Here is a 17,650-nt window from a genome sequence, read left to right as displayed (position 1 = left end):
TGAGGAAGCCGGACCGAGATTCATGGGGGGCGGGCCTGGGCCCCCCAGGGCTGGTGGGCAGGTGCCCAGGCGGTTGGGAGCCTCCCTTCTGTAGACCCTGGCTGAGGGAAGCCCCAAGCTCCTCCCTTTCTGACCTTGCCCCCTTGTAGGCAGCCAGTGGGGGGGCAGGTGTGTGGAGAGAGGATGGACCCCTGCGGCCCACCCAGAGCGGCTCCCTGACACTCCAGAGGCCTTGGCGTTTTCCCAGGGGGGCCCAAGTGCCAGCCTCCCTGGTCAGCTCTCTGGAGCCCCGCCCCTTCCCCTGCCCCTGGCCTTCCTGGAGCCCCCTCCCCTAACATCCCCCACACCGCAGCTCTGCTCCCCTAGAAGCCCCCCTAGAAGCCCCCCTTCCTGTGGGAGAGACAACCCGGCAAAGGGGGGTGCACCCCAAGCCGAACACTGGAACACCCGTCCGACTCTGCCTTTTCGTGCCTCAGTTTCCCCACATGTGCAGCAAGGGGGTGGGCTGTTATGATTCCCACCGGGTCGTGTGGGTCCGGGTGGGCCTGGCGCCCTGCGTGCTGACCACCTGAGGCCCCTGCAGGACTGGGACATCGCCGCCCGTGTGAGAGAGCACCCAGGGGGTGGCACTTGGACACCCGGGACACTCCCACGTGGCGAGGACAGCTCTGTGCCAGTCCACAGGCCCACACGCCTTGTGGGCCAGTCCCCCGGGGCACCCGCACTCCTGTGCCGGTGTAACAAGTCCCCGAGGGGGAGGGGGCTCGCTCGGACTGCCTGCGGCCACACCGCTTCGCCCGCTCTGCCAGGCTCCTGTTGGCCGGCTCCCGGGAGCTCGGAGGGGGTGTCCGCCCCTCTCGCCAACCCTGGGGTGTGGGGTGGTTCCAGCTTTCACCAAACTGGTGGCCAAAACCCACTCTCCGGTCCACTTTATAAAACCTCCAGCTGCAGACGTTCCTGCTCATTGAGTGAAGCGCCCTGCCCAGCCTTGCCTCATCTTTGACCTCTGACCTCTGACCCTAGGTGGCCGGTCCCGCTCCGAGTGGAGGCCTGCTGACGGCCCAGCGTGCTCATCCCCTATACAGTTTGAGTTTCCACGTCCACTCCCTGGCGGTCCCCTCACCCCGGGCAATGGACTGATGCCTGTGGGGTGTCCCCGCAGACTCGGCTCTGGCCTCCCCGGTCTGCTGAGCTGGGGGTCCCTTTGGAGAGAGGAGGGCCAGGACCCCGGGCCCCTCCTTGGGAGGTGTCCCCACGGGGTGCTGAGCACGGGCAGCGGCGCGGCTGTGGGGCTGGAGCGGGGCCGAGGCCTGGCCTGTGGCGGCAGGACGGCTGCTGCAGGGACCCATGTCAGTGTCACTGCAGGCTGAGTCACCAGCGGGGGCATGAGCCGTCTGCACACCCCAGGGTGGGCGAGCGAGACCAGCAGCCCAGCAGCGTGGGGCCGAGGGCCCCGAGTCAGAGGCCCCTCCCACCTCCATGTCTCGGAGTGGGGGGGGGGCCCAGGCCCGCCCCCGTCTCTAGGACCCAAGTCCTGAGCCGTGAGAGTGGAGCCCGGAACCCGAGAAGGGCCTGGGGCCTCAGCCGAGGGTCATCCTGAGGGCCATGGGGCCCGGGCAGGGTGGGGAGGCGGAGGTCGAGGGGAGGCGGGGGTCCAGCTTCACATCCTGAGGCACGTGAAGCTGGACCCCCCAACAGGAGGTACTGCAGGGGTGGGGGGCACTGAGAAAGGTCCCTCTGGGCTCAGCGCTGGGCTGCAGGGTGCGGGGGGCTGCAGGGGAGGGGAGCCGAGGTACCCGGCCTCTGTCTCCCTGCACAGGCCCTGGGCACTGAAACAGCTGCAGGGCCTCCCCCGCCCCCCTGCAGAGCCTCCAGAGAGCCCCTCCCTGGGCCAGGGCTTCTGCAGACCCAGGAGCTGACTCCAGGGCCTGGCTTCAGCCCGCAGTGGCACCTCCAAGCCAGGGCAGAGCAGATGGGCTGCCAGGGCGCCCTGCGGGGGCGGGGGTGGGGGGCGGTTGGTAGGGGCAGATGACATCACTGGGGCGGAACCCGAAGGCTCCCACAGACCTGCGGGAGCCGCCACCCCCCCACATGGGACGCAGAGGTGACAGGCCAGAGCACAGCGGCCCAGCTTCAGCGACTGGCGGGGAGGCCCGCGGCGCCCCCGGCTCCCGGCCCTCCGATTACACACTGGCGCTCCGAGCGCGTTCCTGGAACCCAGGCGGCCGCAGGACTCTCCGGAGTGGAAATCAATCCGATTAGAGAGCCGTCAGTTACCGCCAGGGCCCGGTGGGTCGCGCAGAAGCCAGCTCGGCAAAACGCCGGGAAACTTTCCCGGGAAATGCCTGCTGGGAAGGGGCCCCGGGCGGGGGCGGGGCTCGAGGGGGCGGGGCCGGGCCACCCACAGAGCGCCCCGGGCTGGGAGGTGTGGAGGGGACCCTGCGTGGCCTGGGCACGCACCCCTCTCCTCCCGGCCTCCGTTTTCTCCTTCGCAGGATGGGGCGGTGCTGACGCCGCCTCTCGGGGTTGGGGAGCCTGGAAGGGGTCAGTGCTTACAAAGCCGCGCGGGTGCCTGGTGCACACGGTCCGTGAGGGGCTGGGTGGGCTCTGCGCGGGCGGAACTCCGCAGGTGGCTCTGCACCGAGAACCCGGCCAAGGCTGGGGGTCCCGAGGCCACACTGGAGTACTGGGAGGCTAAGGGGGTGGGGTGGGGACCCTGGGCCTCCCACTAGCCCGTGCTCCTTGGTCTGGCCACTCAGAACCTCTGTCTCCTCTTCTACACCTGGAAGCTGGGAGGGAGGAGGGCAATCCCCACAGGCGTCAGGCACCTTGAGGGGTTAGCAGCAGCCTCCCCTCTGGACCCCGCCTCCCCTGGACCCCCAGCCTTCCCCTCCCAGGGAGGCTGGCCGGGGTCTGAGCCGCCCTCTCCCCTCTCCCTCCAGCAGAGCCTGGGCTGGGCCCTGGGGCGGGGGCAGGACCCCTGGGTGGGTCTGGCCCTGGGAGGAGAAGCCGAGCCACTGCCCCAGGGCTCTGCCTCGGGGGTCCAGGGTGGGAGCGGGTGGGGCCCACCGGCACCCGGATGAGTTCATGGGACGCCCCACCCTTGCCGAGTAAGAGGCGGCAGCAGGTCTGTGGGTGCTCTAGGCGCGGTCGGGGGGGTCACGGAAGGGCCCCTGCTGGAGGTGCCCAGAGCGAGCTCTGACGGGCGTCCGGACAGAGGCCCAGCCTGGACAAAGATGGGGCACCCAGGGCCAGCAGCGCTGGGTGCAGGCCGGAGTGGGGCTCAGGCCTGGCCAGACGGGAGTGAGTCCCTGTGCCTGGAGCACCCGCCCACGGGACGGGCCCCCTTGCTCCTTGGGGGACTCCAGGGCCCGCTCCGGGCCTGTGCCCCTCACCCCCGGGCCTCGGTTTCCTGCGCTGCTCTGAGGCACGTGCTCCCTGCAGCGGTGCTTAGGGAGTGGAGCAGATGGTGGGCACAGTAGCACTTTAAATTAAGGATTCCGAAAGCGCATTAAATTTAGATTTAATAAGACAGTTACTGTATGGGAATCGGGGGCCCACCGATTACTCTTCAAGTGTGAAGGTCCCATCCCTTTCCGAGTTAATCTCGAGAACTGTGTGAGTGTGCTCCGGGGTGGGGGTGGGGGTAAGGCTGGCCTCCCCCCCTCCCCTCGGCTCAGCCCCTGCGGTGGCCGGCCTCGACCCGTCACAGGGCCTTCCCTTCCGGGGGAGCCCGAACAGGCCTGGGGCCACCAGAAGCCACTCTTTTCCTGCCCATTTGGCAGGAAGGGAAACTGAGGCCCAGAGAGGGGAAGGGCCTGGGCTGGGGCACTGCGGTTGGGTGGTGCCAGGTGTAGATGGCGGATGAAGGGGTGGGGACAGTGGCAGGGAGGAGGCGGGGCCTGGGAGGGCAGCCTCCCGGGAGGGACACAAGGTTTGTGTCCAGGGATGGGAGATTTGCTGAGTGTGAGTCATTGGCCGGAGGGAGGTGGGCGGGGAGCATTCTGGGCCCCTCCCCCCCGCCACTCCTTTCCAGGCCCCGCCCCCTTCCCCACAGACCTGCCCAGATTCTGGGAGTGGGCCTGCCCCCCACACCCAGGCCCACCAGCCCGCCTCAGCCCCCAGCACCACACCCCCACTTCCCCTCAAACCGGGGGCTGGGAGCTGCCCAGTGAGGGGTGCTCGCCTGTGGCCACAGTGAAGCTGGTCCCCTTGTCACCCCCAAGACAGCAGGGGAGGCCCTGGGTCTCGAGACTGGAGGGACCCAGCTCCCACCTCCCCCAACGGATTAAGGCCGCTCGCTGCTCAGTGCCCGGAACTGGCAGCTGTGCTATCAACGATTGATCTGTTTGATGCGAAAAGCAGACGTTGTCACCTGCTTTGAGCCGGCCCAGTGGGCTCTGCGGGCAGCCTGGCCCGGAGGGGGCTGAGCCCCAGCCGCTGTCCTGCAGGCGCTCGGCAAGGGGGCTGGGGGGCTGGGGCCCTGGGTCCCCCGGGGCAGCAGCCTGGCCGCCTGAGACCGGAGCCAGGTCTCCAGGACAAGGGTTGGCACCTGTTTGCTCTGCGAAAGCCGCTGCTCTGCAGGGGCCTTGCCTGTACCCCTGCTTGTCACCTGCAGGAAAGGACCTGGGGTGAAGGAGGCAGAGAGCCCGAGGCCAGGGGTCCACCAAACAGGACCCCAGGCTCAGGGCCACTCCCTGGGGCAGCCTTCAGACTGGGGGGGGCAGTGGTCACAGCGACCGTCTTGATGGCTCGCCGTGGGTTTCCTGAACTTGTGCTGGGGACCCCGTCTTCTGCTGGTCACGAGCTCCGCCCGCCTGCCCCGTCCAGCCCTGGGCTGGGCACAGCGCCATGCCATGGCCACGGTCCAGACCACAGACGGGCCTCTGTTTCCTCATTTGTAGAGGTGGAGGCCGTGCCCACGTGGTGACGGTGGCAGCAGCCACCTCACCTGCTTTTCTCAGGGGACAGTGAGGACCCACAGACTCATGGGGGAGACAGGAGGGGGCACCCAGGAGAGCCCAGTGGGAATGGGGGGGCTGCGTAGGCTCGGCTCCAGCCCCCCGCACACCCCTGCCCCACCCCGCCCAGTACAAGTGCAGAGAGCCTGGGAAAGCTGGCAGGGCCTTGGGGGCCTCCGGTGGTGGGGGACCCTGCCCCCAGCTGGACGCACACACGGGGGCCCCTGGAACAGGAGGAGGTGAGGGTCAGCACGCACCGCCTCTGGGTTGTTGGGAGGATCTCGCGGAGCAGGGGCCCCTGGAGATCGGACATCGAGTCGGGGGTGGGAGGGGTGGGGGGTTGTGGGGGGTGGGGGGCTGCTGGCTGCTCCAGAGGGGGCCAGAGCACCGAGCACTTCGGACTCCACTCTGCCCCCGGCCAAGGCCAAGGCCGGTCTGCTCTCTAGAGCAGCTCCTCGTGATCAAACCTTAATTATTTTTCCTAAAGTAAAAAAAAAAAAAAAAAAGCCCTGGCTGGCATAGCTCAGTGGACTGAGCGCCGGCCTACGAACCAAAGTCTCACAGGTTTGATTCCCAGTCAGGGCGCATGCCTGGGGTGCAGGCCAGGTCTCCAGTAGGGGACACGTGAGAGGCAACCACACACTGATGTTTCTCTCCGTCTCTCTGTCCTTCCCTTCCCCTCTCTCTGAAATAAATAAATGAAATCTTTCATAATAATAGTAATGACCCCTGATAACAACAGCACTCTGTGTGCCCAGAGGGGAGCTGGTGCTCTAACCCAGCAAGGCCTCCCGGGGACCCAGAGGGCCTCTCTGCCGGTCGGGGGTCCCCCCACCCCCAGAATCCTCTGCCCTCCCCAGGGGCCACAGCCCTGGACCTCTGCACTCCCCCTTCAGGTAAGGGCTCCCCAGAGCCTCCAAACTGTGGGGTTCAGTCCCCACAGCCCTGGCCTGTCCGAAGGACCTGGGGCAGGGTGAGTCAGCCGGGAGACGCAGCCCCGGAAAGATCTAAGGAGCAGCGCCCGGCTCCACAGGGAGCAGAGCCGCTGGGCCACAGGGGGTCTGCGCAGGACGGGCCCTGCTGGCCTGGCGTGGCGATTAGGGGACTGAGGCCAGGGCGGTGGGGACGGCCAGGCCCCTGCCCACTCCATCCTCCGCCCCACACTGGAGCCGCCCCGCCCCTGCTGCGAGGCGGGGGGGGGGGGTGGGGGGGGGCTTCCACACACAGCAGCACCCGGGGCAGACAGGAGGCCAAGAAGGGTTTGCCTGAGCTCCTCCACAGGCAAGGGTGCCCGGCCCGGCCCAGCCTGGCGGCCCCCCTGGGAAAACAGGTGCACAAGGACCACTACCAGAGGGGTCTGAGGCCCGACCCCTGAGCATCCCCAGCGGTGGGAGAGGCAGAGAGGAGGGCGCCCCGACCAGGAGGGAGGGGAAAGAGCAGGGTGCCCCCTCTCCACTGTGGCGCCCCGTGGGCCGGCTGCTCCTGTCTGTTTAACGGCGGGCTTCCCCGGGAAGCTGTCGCCAGCAGTCTGCAAACATCACTTCCCGCTCCTCCGCCGCCTGCCAAGTGCCGCCACCAGCTTGGCTCGCAGGCCGCGCGCAAGCTGCCGGGCCTGGCACCCGGCTCCTCCGGGCCTCCCTCGGAGCTGGCTGGGAGGGCTGTCCCCAAGCGCCCCGGGCCTCGCAGCCCCAGCAGGTCCCAGCCTTCTCCCCTCGGCAGCCTCCGTAGCCTCAAAGGCCCCTGGGGACCCCACAACGGCTCGCAGACACCTTTGGGGGAGTCACAGAACTCTGGGGAGCTGGTGCATTTGGGAGAGTTTGGGACCCTAGGAGGGATGGCCTTGGGGACAGGTCACCACTTAGGGTCAGCACTGTGCCAGAGCCTAAGACACTGCACTCGGTCCCTGTCAGCCCTCGGGTCCTAGCCCCTGGGGGCTATTCAGGGTCACGAGTCCCTTCAGGAAGGGTGCCAACACCCTTGGACAGGTCCTTGTGGGTGTGAGGCCCCGGCTCGGTCACACCTGACCCTGGGGCACGGGGCAGGGCAGCCCGGGGTGGGGGGCAGAGCTCCATCTGCTCCCCCACAGCCTGGAGCACACCAGGCCCCCTCTCCCCACCCTCCCTGGACCCTCAGCTGGCAGAGGGGAGAGGTTCGGCCCCCCGAACCCCACCAGGAGCCCCCAGTCCCGGTGCCTGGAACCCCAGCCTCTGAGCTACTCCGAGGCTCCACCTTCCAGATTGGGCTGCACAGTTTAAAACGAACAATTGTGCCGTCTCGTGGCCTCGTAATTAAGTGTCTCTTCATCCCGATTATTGTCAGAGAGCGACTCGTTCTCCGGCAATAAAACCCAACCTGCTTCGGGCGGGGGCCTGAGAGAGGCTCCTCCAAGCCCTCCGCCTGCAGCCCGAGCCGGGGGGGGGGGGGGGGGGCGGGGGGTGAGGTGCCCAGCTGCCTGCTAGGGCTGGGAGACCCTCGTCCTCACTTTCTTTGCAGACCCCCTGCAGGCTGAGGGGTGGCCCTGGAGCTTCCTATCTGTATTTGGGGGCTGCCAGGCAGGGTGGGGGGCAGCCTGGACCCTGGGCTTAGGGCTCAGGGAGAAACTGTGGATGGTTCTCGAGTGCTGTGCCCCCCTCATGCACACACACACACGCACACACATGAACATGGGCCATCAGACCCCACGGCCGTCCTCCAGGGCTGGGGAAGAGCCCCAGCTGGGGGTCTTGGGCCCGATTTAGTATTTGTTCTTCCAGTAGGAGCCCAGTGGGCCTCCATTTCTGTACCCACAAAAAGGGGGTGACGACCTGCCCCCTGTGCTGTCTCCTGGGGGGAGGGGACAGAGCCCAGTGGTGGGTGGAACGGAGGATGGGGACGCCCAAGTCCAGCAGGGGTCAGAGCCCACCGGGGCCAAGGTCACCCGGCACCACACTGGGCAGGAACTCTTCCGGGTGGTGGGTTGTGTCCCCGAGGCCCCACCCCATGCCCACAGACAGAGCCCTGGGCGGAGGACAAGCCATTTTCCTTTGAGCATTTAAACAACTGGGGCCAAGCCCTGGCTGGCGTAGCTCAGTGGATTGAGCGCGGGCTGCGAACCAAAGCATCACGGGTTCGATTCCCAGTCAGGCCACATGCCTGGGTTGCAGGCCACGGCCCCCAGCAACCGCACATTGATGTTTCTTTCTCTCTCTCTTTCTCCCTCCCTTCCCTCTCTGAAAATAAATAAATAAAATCTTTAAAAAAAAAATCAGGGCCAAAACGTGCCCAACGGGGTTTTTTGCGAGGGAGGAGAAGCGGGAAATAATGAGCTAACCCAAGGAATTTGGTCCAATGTAACCTTCTAATGAGAATTGACTTTAAAATTATGGTTATTATCCCTATTTCCTTTCAGGAGCAGTAAGACACTTCCGAAGGTGAGGTATTGATGTCCAAGTTCTCGGGGCGCACACCAGCACGGCGAGCCACTAAGGAGGGGAGCGAGGACCTTGGCTCGGTGAGCAAGCACAGCCGTGGCCTCGGCCACTCGCCAGCACACGGGTCCCCGGCACCCAGGGCGGTGTCACCCGGGGGAGGGACGGGGGGGGGTGTGGGCTGCACAGACCCTCCTGTGACCGTGTGTTCGGCAGCTCAGTGGGCACAGGGGAGAGCCCAGTGGAGTGAGAGGTCGGTCTGGGGTGGGGCGGAGGTCAGGGCTGCCTGGAGCCCCATTCAAAGGTCAGAGGTGGCCTCTGTCAAGGCCTGGCTGGTGACCGGGGCTCTGGGAGTGTCGCTGTCCCAGAAGCTGGCACGGGGTGTGCTGGACAACGGGGGCTGATGGCTGCCCTGGGGGGGGGGCGCCTTTGCCCGGCTCCACCCCCGGACCCTGCTTGGCTAACCCTGTCCTGTGCTCGCCGTGGGCCCTGGACAGCGGCTGGAGTCCCTCCTCCCAGCAGCCCCACTTTGTGGGGGAGGACTTGGAAGTCCGGGCCTGGGGCTGGGCTCACGGACACGGCAGGAGGGTCCGGCATTTGCCCCAGTCCAGTCCGACCCTGGAGCCGACGCTCCTGCCTCCCCTGAGCCTCCGTCTCCCCACGTGGGTCCGGTGTCTCTCCGAGGTCCTCTCCTGCCCTGCCCTGCTTCTGGCAACCGCTCAGGCAGGGGACGGCGGTCCAACCACAGCTCCGAGGGCCTTGGAGGCGGGAGGCAGGGCCACACGGGACCTCCCCAGCCCCGGGTACCTCTTGCTGTCCCCAGAGCTCCCTCTGGGAGCCAGAGCTGGGGTGGCGGAGGAGACGGCTTTAAAAGCCGCCTCTGGGCAGCTGCAGGGATGCACAAGGCAGACACCCCGGCTGCCGGTGGCACCTCGGATCTTGCCGCCCATGGGGGGACCGGCTTGGAGGAGCTGAGGGGTCAGGCGAGGGCCCAAGGGACTCAAGGACAGAGAGGACAGCCCGGGGCTCACGGAGTGAGGGAGAGGGGACAGGCCCGTTCCTGTCCGGCTTCGGACAACTCCTGTGTGCCTGGGAGACAGGGGTGCCCCCTGCGGGCGCCAGCGGTCAGTGATGCTCTGGCGGCCCCTCTCCCCCCGGTCCTGGGTTGGAGGCCAGGGTCTGGATAAGGCCTTTCCTGAAACGCGACGCCGTTACACCATTTTTGTTGGGAACTTCACCGCCCTGCCTTCTCAGTGTGGCCCTCTGAGCCTCCCGGAAGCGGCTACGGACCAGTCATCACGGCGGGGGCAGGCTGGAGCTCCAGGCTCCTCTGTCCGTCTGTCTGTCCCCTCCAGCGCCCCCTCTGCATCCCAGCCAGCGCCAGGCGTGGGGTGGGCGCCTGAGCCTGGAGACGCTGACTCAAGCGGGGGGAACCACACGGGACTGGGTGGGCCTTTGCTGGTGCTGTCCCTTCCCCTTCAGCCTGGAGGTCAGCCTGCAGCCCCTCGTGAGGGTGAGTCCTCCTCCAGCCCCGCAGCCGGCTTCCTCCCGTCCAGGCCTCTGCTGCCCAGCTCGGCGGGCTCAGGGTCCCAGCTCTGCTCCTCCCCGCACCCGTGGGACCCCGCCCCCTCCGAGGGCCGGAGGGGAGGGCGCAGGGCGAGCGGCGCGGCGACCCCCATATCTCGCCATGGCCTCCCTCAACAAGACTCGGATGGATCTGAGACAGGGCTGTGCAGCCTCACGCCTATAACTTTAAATTAAAAAGCCGCGCGTGTTTATGGCTTCCCCCGGCAGCTCCGCGCGGCAGCCCCATAAAGACGATATTATGGTACAAGCCATTATGCGCCGAGCGACTGTATATACATTTCTAAATGGTTCGGCAAACAGCAGCCTACTTACGGGCAGGGAAGGGGAGCCGGTTCATTTGGGGTAACAAATGGCCCTTGATTTGATTTTAAATGCAATGACAGCCGAATTTATTTCTTATTTAATCACTTCCCTGCGCGGTGGAGAGCGGGCGATATTAAACCCCACGTGCGGGGCCGACTCCGGAGTCGGCGCGGGAGGCGGGGGAATGGGTTGTGTTTATGGGGTCGGGAGAGAGCGCGGCGCGCACGGCGCGGGCCCGGAATGGGGGTTTCTGTCATTTATACGGCAGCTCTCCATCACTGTTGCTCCCCGCTCCCAATTTCTCAGTAATAAAAGTCTAGGCAATGCGGTTCTCCCTGCGTTACGGACAAACCATCTTGATTCTCTATTAAATATTTGTATTAATCCCGAGGACTCGGAGGCGTTTGCTGGGGCAAAGCGGCCCGCGGGTCGGGATCCCTCCGCCTCTCCGCCCGCCGGCGCGTTTGCGGGGCGCTGCGCCCGCACTCCACCGGATGCTCGTTTGTGGAACTCCGGGAGGCCTGGGAGATGGCTCGGCGGCCCCGTTTTGTGTCCTATTTAATTAGGAATTACTAACTGGAATGCCTCGCCAGCGTGGGCTGCGACCCGTGGCTCTGGGGGGGGAGTGGGGTGAGGGGAGGGGGTGGCGGGGAGCAGAGAGGTCTCGGGGGCTCCAGGCAGCCCCCAGTGAGCGTCTGGGGTCCGAGTGACGACAGAGGCCACCAGCGCGTGAAGTGGGAGACGGTGTCGAGGGGCAGCTGCCACAGGGACCCTGGTCTTGCGGTGGAACAGCCGGAGCGAGGCCCCGTGGGGAGCGTGGGGCGGGGAGCACAGGGGAGCAGGTCCTCTGGCCGGCTCCTCTCCCTGGGTGGCCTGGGTGAGCCCGGCTCTCCTCGTGCCACGATGGGGACACGTGGCTGAGGGGGGACAGTTTCCTGATGGAAGTTCTCTTCCCAGCCACCACTGCGGACCCACCCCAGAGCCAAGAGGGTCAGCTCCCTGGGGGGAGGTAGGAGGGGGTGGTCCCAGCTGTGGACAAGTGCCACGCCCCCTCTTCCCCTCCCCATCCCCGGCTCATCTGCTTCCAGTGGGGCTCAGCCGGGTGGTGGGGACACTGCGTGTTGCTTCTGGGGCGTCTGCTCTCGGGTGGCTGCAGACAGCAGCCTCCCCAGCTCTCGGGCTGTCTGCAAGGGGTGGGGGCTGGTCCCAGGGGTTCAAATGGCTCTGGGGACATCGCGAGGCAGCCAGCCAATGGGCAGAGGCGTGTGTGGGTAGCTGTGCTGTGGTTCGGGGACGTTTGGCATCCCAAACAGCAGGGAATAGTGTTGGTGTTTCCTTCATTCCCCAGGCCCCCTTCCTGCCCAGGCCGCCTCGCTCCCTCACCTCCCAAGCCACCCCGAGAATGACAGCGTCGCCCCCCAGGGGCCGCTTGTCAGGCTGCACTGCGGGCTCTTCAGTCCCCACCCCCGAACCCTCCCTGCACAGGTGTGACCCAGGGACATCACTCTCAGGGCCCAGGGGAGGCTCGGCTCAGGGTCCAACTCTGCCAGCCAGGGCTGGGGCCTTGGACGAGCCCGCCCCAGGCCTCCGTGCCCACCTGCTGGCCTGGCTCCTGTGGGCCCACCCCAGAGCCCTGACCCCAGAGCCCTGACCCCAGGCCCTGGGAGGTCACCTAGGTGCCCCTCGACCAGGAGGTGCTGGAGGAGTAGTCTGGGGAGGCTTCCTGGAGGAGGAGCTCTGGAGAAGGCCCTGTGTCCAGAGCAGGACATATGAGGCCAGGCCGGGGGGCAAGGAGGTGGGCAGTGCAGGAGGGACAGGCGGGTTCCAGGCTTTGGAGCCAGCCCGACCACCCGGGGAGGGTGCCGCTCAGCTCCCCATGCAGGGGGACAACCACAGGACACTTCCAAAGGACAGCCTGTGGACAGCCACATGTCGGTGCTCAGCCCTGGACATTCAAAGTGACAAGTGTCCCCTGTGAGGTGGAGAAGGGGACAGGCCGGAGACCAGGGCCTGGCTGGACCTGGAGGATGGAGGAGTGACCGGGCACCACGGCCCAGACCACCCCGGGGAAGGCCGGTGGGGCCAGGCTCCTGCCCTCCGGGACTCACGGCATGCCGGTGTCCAGAGCCTGTGGGACCCGCCTTTGACATGTCCTGTGCTCACGGGCCAGCCTGGGGCCCTGGGGACCCCGGCGGGGGACCCGAGTGTCTGTGGGTGGGCAGCGCCTGAGAATTCAGCTGCTGCTGCTGCCAGAAGTGCCCTGGGAGGAGGGGGAGGGAACGGGCGGCCGTCTGGCTGGGCCCCAAGGGAACTCGGTGTTCCCTCCACCACCTCGGCGGGGACCGTCTGAATGCCCGGCCTGTGCCGGGCCTGTGCCGGGCCAGGGACCGCACCAGTGATGCCAGGCAGGGGGAGGGGAGGAGAGGGGCGGTGGGGGACGGGGTGCTGGGGGCTGCCCAGCTGCCACCTCAGCCCGAGTCCCGTGACCCCCCAGGGAGACCCCTCCCTGGCAGAGTCGGCTGAAGGAGGGGGGAACCCTCAGCAGCACACTGTGCCGCCCTGGAAATTCTGGACTTCCTGGGACAGAGGCGGGGGGTGGGGGGGAGAGACAATGGACATCGAGGACCCACCCAGCGCAGTAGCCACCCATCTCTGTGCTTCCCTGTCCCCACCTCTTGGTTAGCCTTGTCCCCCAGGGTGGGATGGGTGACCATGTGAGTGACAGGGGCCGGGGCAGCCGGGTGGGTGCCCTCTCCCGCCCGGCCGGGTTGACCCAGAGCCTGGGCACTTGGGGACAGGAGGGCCGAGGGGCCTGGGCACGCAGCCTGCCCCCGATACCTGATGGCCCTGCGACCGTGAGGGACTCTCTGCCATCGCCCAGAAACGGGGTGTCGGGGGAACGCCTGGCTCCTGTGAGCCGGCTGCCCTCTCAGCCCAGGGAGGAGGGGTCGCCTGGTGGGGCCACATGGGTCCCTGGAGGGGTTCCCGGCAGCCTGAGTGCCCCAAGCGAGCCAGGTCCCAGAGTCCAGAGGGGACAAGGCAGGGGCCTGAGGCCCTGGGGAGGGACAGCGGCGGGGAGGACAGCCCTGTGCGAGCCAAGGACGGCTGCGTGCGGACCAGCATTTTCCAAGGCGCATCTAGGGTCCGGGACAGCCCCCTCTGCTGGTGTCTGGAGGGGGTGCACCTCCTTGAAGGGCAGGCCGCCATCCTGGGGCCCCACAGGGTCTGAGGTTGTTGATGAAAGTGCGGCCGACGTGTTGTTGGGGGGTTTCGGCCTCAAAGAGCCAGGGAAACACGTGACTCCCTTCCAGAGGGGTAAAGGGGGACGAGCCCCAGCCTGGCCGGGGGAACCCGGAGAACAGGCTCAGCCTGCGGCCCAGGTCGGCAGGTCAGGGCGCGGCGTGCACCCTGGTGAGGCGTACAGGAAGGCCCCTCAGCCCTGCGGCCTCTGTCCCCCAGAGCCTCCTGTCCGGCTGTGAGAGGCACACCAGACGGGTCCCAGCAAAGGGACCATCGACGAAATCCCGTGTCCTCTGGACCGTCAAGGTCATCAAAAACAAGGACACGCTGAGACGCTGTCACAGAGGAGCCTAAAAGCTGTGATGACCAACCGTCCCCCGGGGTCCTGGGTCCTGGGACAGAGAAGGACATTAAGTAAAAACTGAGGACATCTGAGTGATACGGGGACTTTAGTTAATTAAAAATACATATTCCTGGGGGGTGGGGCCAGGTGACTCCGGGGTAAGGCGTGGCCTTGGTCGAGTCACAGCCTTATGACTGGACACCTGGACCGGGGCCTGTGTGGGTCCCTGCAGCCCCAGGCCGAGGTCCCCCACCCTCCCGGTGGCAGAGAGCCATTGCACCGGGCTCGGCCTCCGAGTCTGAGCCCCTGCGTTGTGCGGGACTGTTCGGGTGAACAGGAGAGCAACGCCTGTCCCGGAGGAGGGGGCTTCTGCCAGGGCACGGGGTCCTGCGGCCTCCGGGAGAGGGGGCGGGGCCAGGGTGGCGGTGGGAGGGGCGGGTGTGGGGGGGTCCGGAAGGGCGGGCGTGTTCGGAGGGCGGGTGGCCGGAACAACTGCATTTTAACCCGTCATAATGTGGAGAGTTTTGTTATGAAAAAACACCAGAAAGCCATTAATGTAAATCATAAAATATTCAGCAAGGAAGTCGCTTAAATGTCTCGCGTTCCCAGAAACGGTGCCGAGCGCTTCCTGCATCGGCCGCCCGGACGGCAGCTCCGCTGTGAGTCTGCAGGGCCATTAGCTCAGGCCTGGAGGCATTAGGTCATTGCCACCGCGGATGGCAGCCGCGCTCGGGGCGGGTGACGGGGCCAGGGGACAGCGGCACTCTCGGGCAGCGGCCACGGCCCCCTATCTTGTGTGGCTGCAGCGGCATGCACTTTTGGGGCTCCCATGTGGTGTCCCCCATGGTTCCCAGTCCCCCAGAGGACCCCTGTGCTGTCCCCAGGAGACAGCAGGCAATGGGGCCTCCCGGGTCTTCAGTCACTGTGTGAGCAGTCTCCGCGTGCCCGGCCCCCTGGGACACACCGTCCTGCTGCTGGCCTGTCTCTCACGGTCCCAACGGGCTTCTCCCGAGGGCCTCTGTCCCTCCCGTCCTGGCAGACTGAGGTCGTGTGGCCGGTGAGCGTCGAGGGGAGGGCTGGAGCCACCACACCTGCGGGGGTGTGGCTGCCCCTGAACAAACACCGGAAAACGCAAATGCGAAACCACTGGGCACAGGGGAAGGCAAGGGTGCACCCCGGACACTACGGCCAAACAGACGGAAAACAGCAGGGGTCGGCGAGGCCGCAGAGAAGCCGGAACCCTCCTGGGAGGATGGGGGGGGCGCAGGAGAACGGGGCAGCCCCTGGGGAAAGCAGCAGGGCGGTCCCTGAAAAATTGAACACAGAATGACCCCATGCCCCAGCAACCCCACGTCTGAGCACCCCCCCCCCCAAGGAACTGATGGTGGGTCTGGAAGGGACATTTGCACGGGCACGTCCGGCCCAACGCCAGCGTGGACACGGCCTGGGGCCCACCCACAGGGGAAGGATGATGGGAGTGTGGCCCGCCCCCGAGTCGGGGAGAGTCCTTCTGCCTCGGAAAGGAAGCCCTGGGCCGGCGGCGCAGCGCGGGGGGACTCGAAGACGCCGTGTGAGTGAAGCGCACCAGGCTCCGAGGGAGGTCCCACTCACACGCGGCCCCTGCCGGGGGCAGGCCCGCAGACACAGGGAGTCCAGGGTGGGAGTGGGGGTTCACGGGGACCGGGCGTCCGTGTGGGACGATGGACGGTCCTGGAGAGAACGGTGCTGGCGGAGGCTGCACAGCGGTGGGACTGTCCCTGCTGCCGCTGAGCCGTGTGCGCCCCGAGACCTGTTATACCGGTGAATTTCGCGTTATGTGTGTGGCACCCCAGGGTCAACACGAAAATGACAAGGAGGCGAGAGCGGTCACGAGTGCGGTGAGGAGGCGTGAGGGTGAGCCGGGAAGCCGCAGGCCGCCCGAGGTCGAAGGGACGTCGCAGGCCCGGATGGCGGGCGGGCGGGCAGGCGGGCGCCAGGGGCGAGGTTCAGCACCGCGGAGAGAGGCCGGGCCGCACCTGGCTGCGGGGGCCGGCCTCGCCAGGGCGTGTCCGGAGCCGCCCGGCGGTGTGTGGTGGAGCAGGCAGATGCGGGCTGAGGGCTGAGACTCGCCGGGCGCTGCGCCGCTGGCTCCGGAAGGGCGCTTTCCCGAGGCTGCGGACCCGGGGCCTTCCCACCCCACGTGGAGCAGGGGTGTTGTAAAAGGCCCCCAGGGGTCTGGGTCCCGTTTCCCTGCACTGACCCCACCCGCACCCCTGATCTTTCCGAAGCTCCTGCCCATCCCTGGGCCTCTTTAAAAACAAACAAACAAACAAACAAACAAACAAACAAAAACAAAAAAACCCTGGCTGGCGTAGCTCAGTGGATTGAGCACGGGCTGCCAACCAGAACGTCGCAGGTTCAATTCCCAGTCAGGGCACATGCCTGGGTTGCAGGCCATGGTCCCCAGCAACTGCACATTGATGTTTCTCTCTCTCTTTCTCCCTCCCTTCCCTCTCTAAAAATAAATAAATAGAATCTTTAAAAAAAACCCAAAACAAAAACTTTTTATTGAACTTGCTGGGGTGACATTGGTTAATAAAATGGCATAGGTACAGGTCTGTAATTCTCTAGGCCTTGTGATTCGGCTCACAACCGCTGGGCCTTCCTGGGAGCCAGGTGCCTATTTGGGCCCAAGGCGGGGGTGGGGTGGGGGGAGGTGGTACGGGGGAACCGCAGGCAGGCGGGATGGCCTGGGCTCTGCTGTGTTCTCCTGCCTGAGGCCCCTCACCCCACGTCTCACCTGGGTGGTGTGGGCCACCTCCTGGGAGACCCCATTGTTTTTGTCACAGGGAAGCCCCGGGGTGTGCCATCGGCATGGGGGGGGGGGGGCTCACGGTTGAGCCAGCTCTGCCCCCTATGGGCCCCCCTCACAGGGCGGATGCGTCCCTGTGACACATTGCTTCGCGTTCTGCAAATGTCGTTTCAGCCAGGAGCGCGCAACCTTCCAGAAACCGAGCCTCAGGCGGCCCCGGCCACTCAGGTCCAGGGAAGGTGAGGGAGGGACATCTGGTCCCAGGGAAAGTCCTCTGGCCCGAATCAGCAGTTGTCACCCAGGGTCATCGAGGCCTTCTGTGTGCCCCGCGCCGTCACCGGCGGGCACGCGCTCACCCACGCTGGCACGTGGTCCCTGCGGGGAGGGTCAGGGGCGGACCGGCTGAGTGCTCAGAAGCACCCAGCCCCAGAGGAGAGAGGGTGGTTAACCTCGGCTCGCTCTGCCGGCCACACCGTGGCGGCCAGCAGAGGGCACTGTGGGGCCCTGGACGCCCCAGTCCCACCCTGGAGATGGGGAGGGAGCAGGGACGCGGGGCTCCCTGGGAGCAGTTCCCGGGGACCACGCTGTGTGAATGCACACCCTTCCAGGGCGGGCCTGCGTCCCGGCCCCTCCAGGGCGAGTTCCTTCGTTCATTCCTTCACCCAAAACAACCCAAAGCTCGGCGGCTGCCCGCTCCCCATGAGCCCTGTCTTAGGGGCTGGAGTCCCGAAACCAGTGAGTTGTTGTAGAGGAGGGAGGGGCAGAGTGAGCACGGCGGGGGGCGGGGCAATAGGAGGCCCTGGGCTTTGACCCCGCCCCCCAGGCCTGCGTCCGGCCGCGGAGGCGCTGGTGCTGAATTGGAGAGACCGTGGTGGCCCAGTCCGCGGAGGGGCCCCCGGAGATGCAGCAGCTCAGAGTGGGCCTGCTTCAGCCCGGAGTGCCGAGGGCTGAGCGGGAGGGACTGGCACCCCCACCCCGTCCCTGCAGGGCGGCACTGGCTCCGGGGAACCGTGGGGCT

The sequence above is a fragment of the Phyllostomus discolor genome, chromosome 3 (assembly GCF_004126475.2).
Source record: "Phyllostomus discolor isolate MPI-MPIP mPhyDis1 chromosome 3, mPhyDis1.pri.v3, whole genome shotgun sequence".
In the NCBI taxonomy this organism is placed as follows: domain Eukaryota; kingdom Metazoa; phylum Chordata; class Mammalia; order Chiroptera; family Phyllostomidae; genus Phyllostomus; species Phyllostomus discolor.
This window is presented reverse-complemented; position numbering follows the sequence as displayed.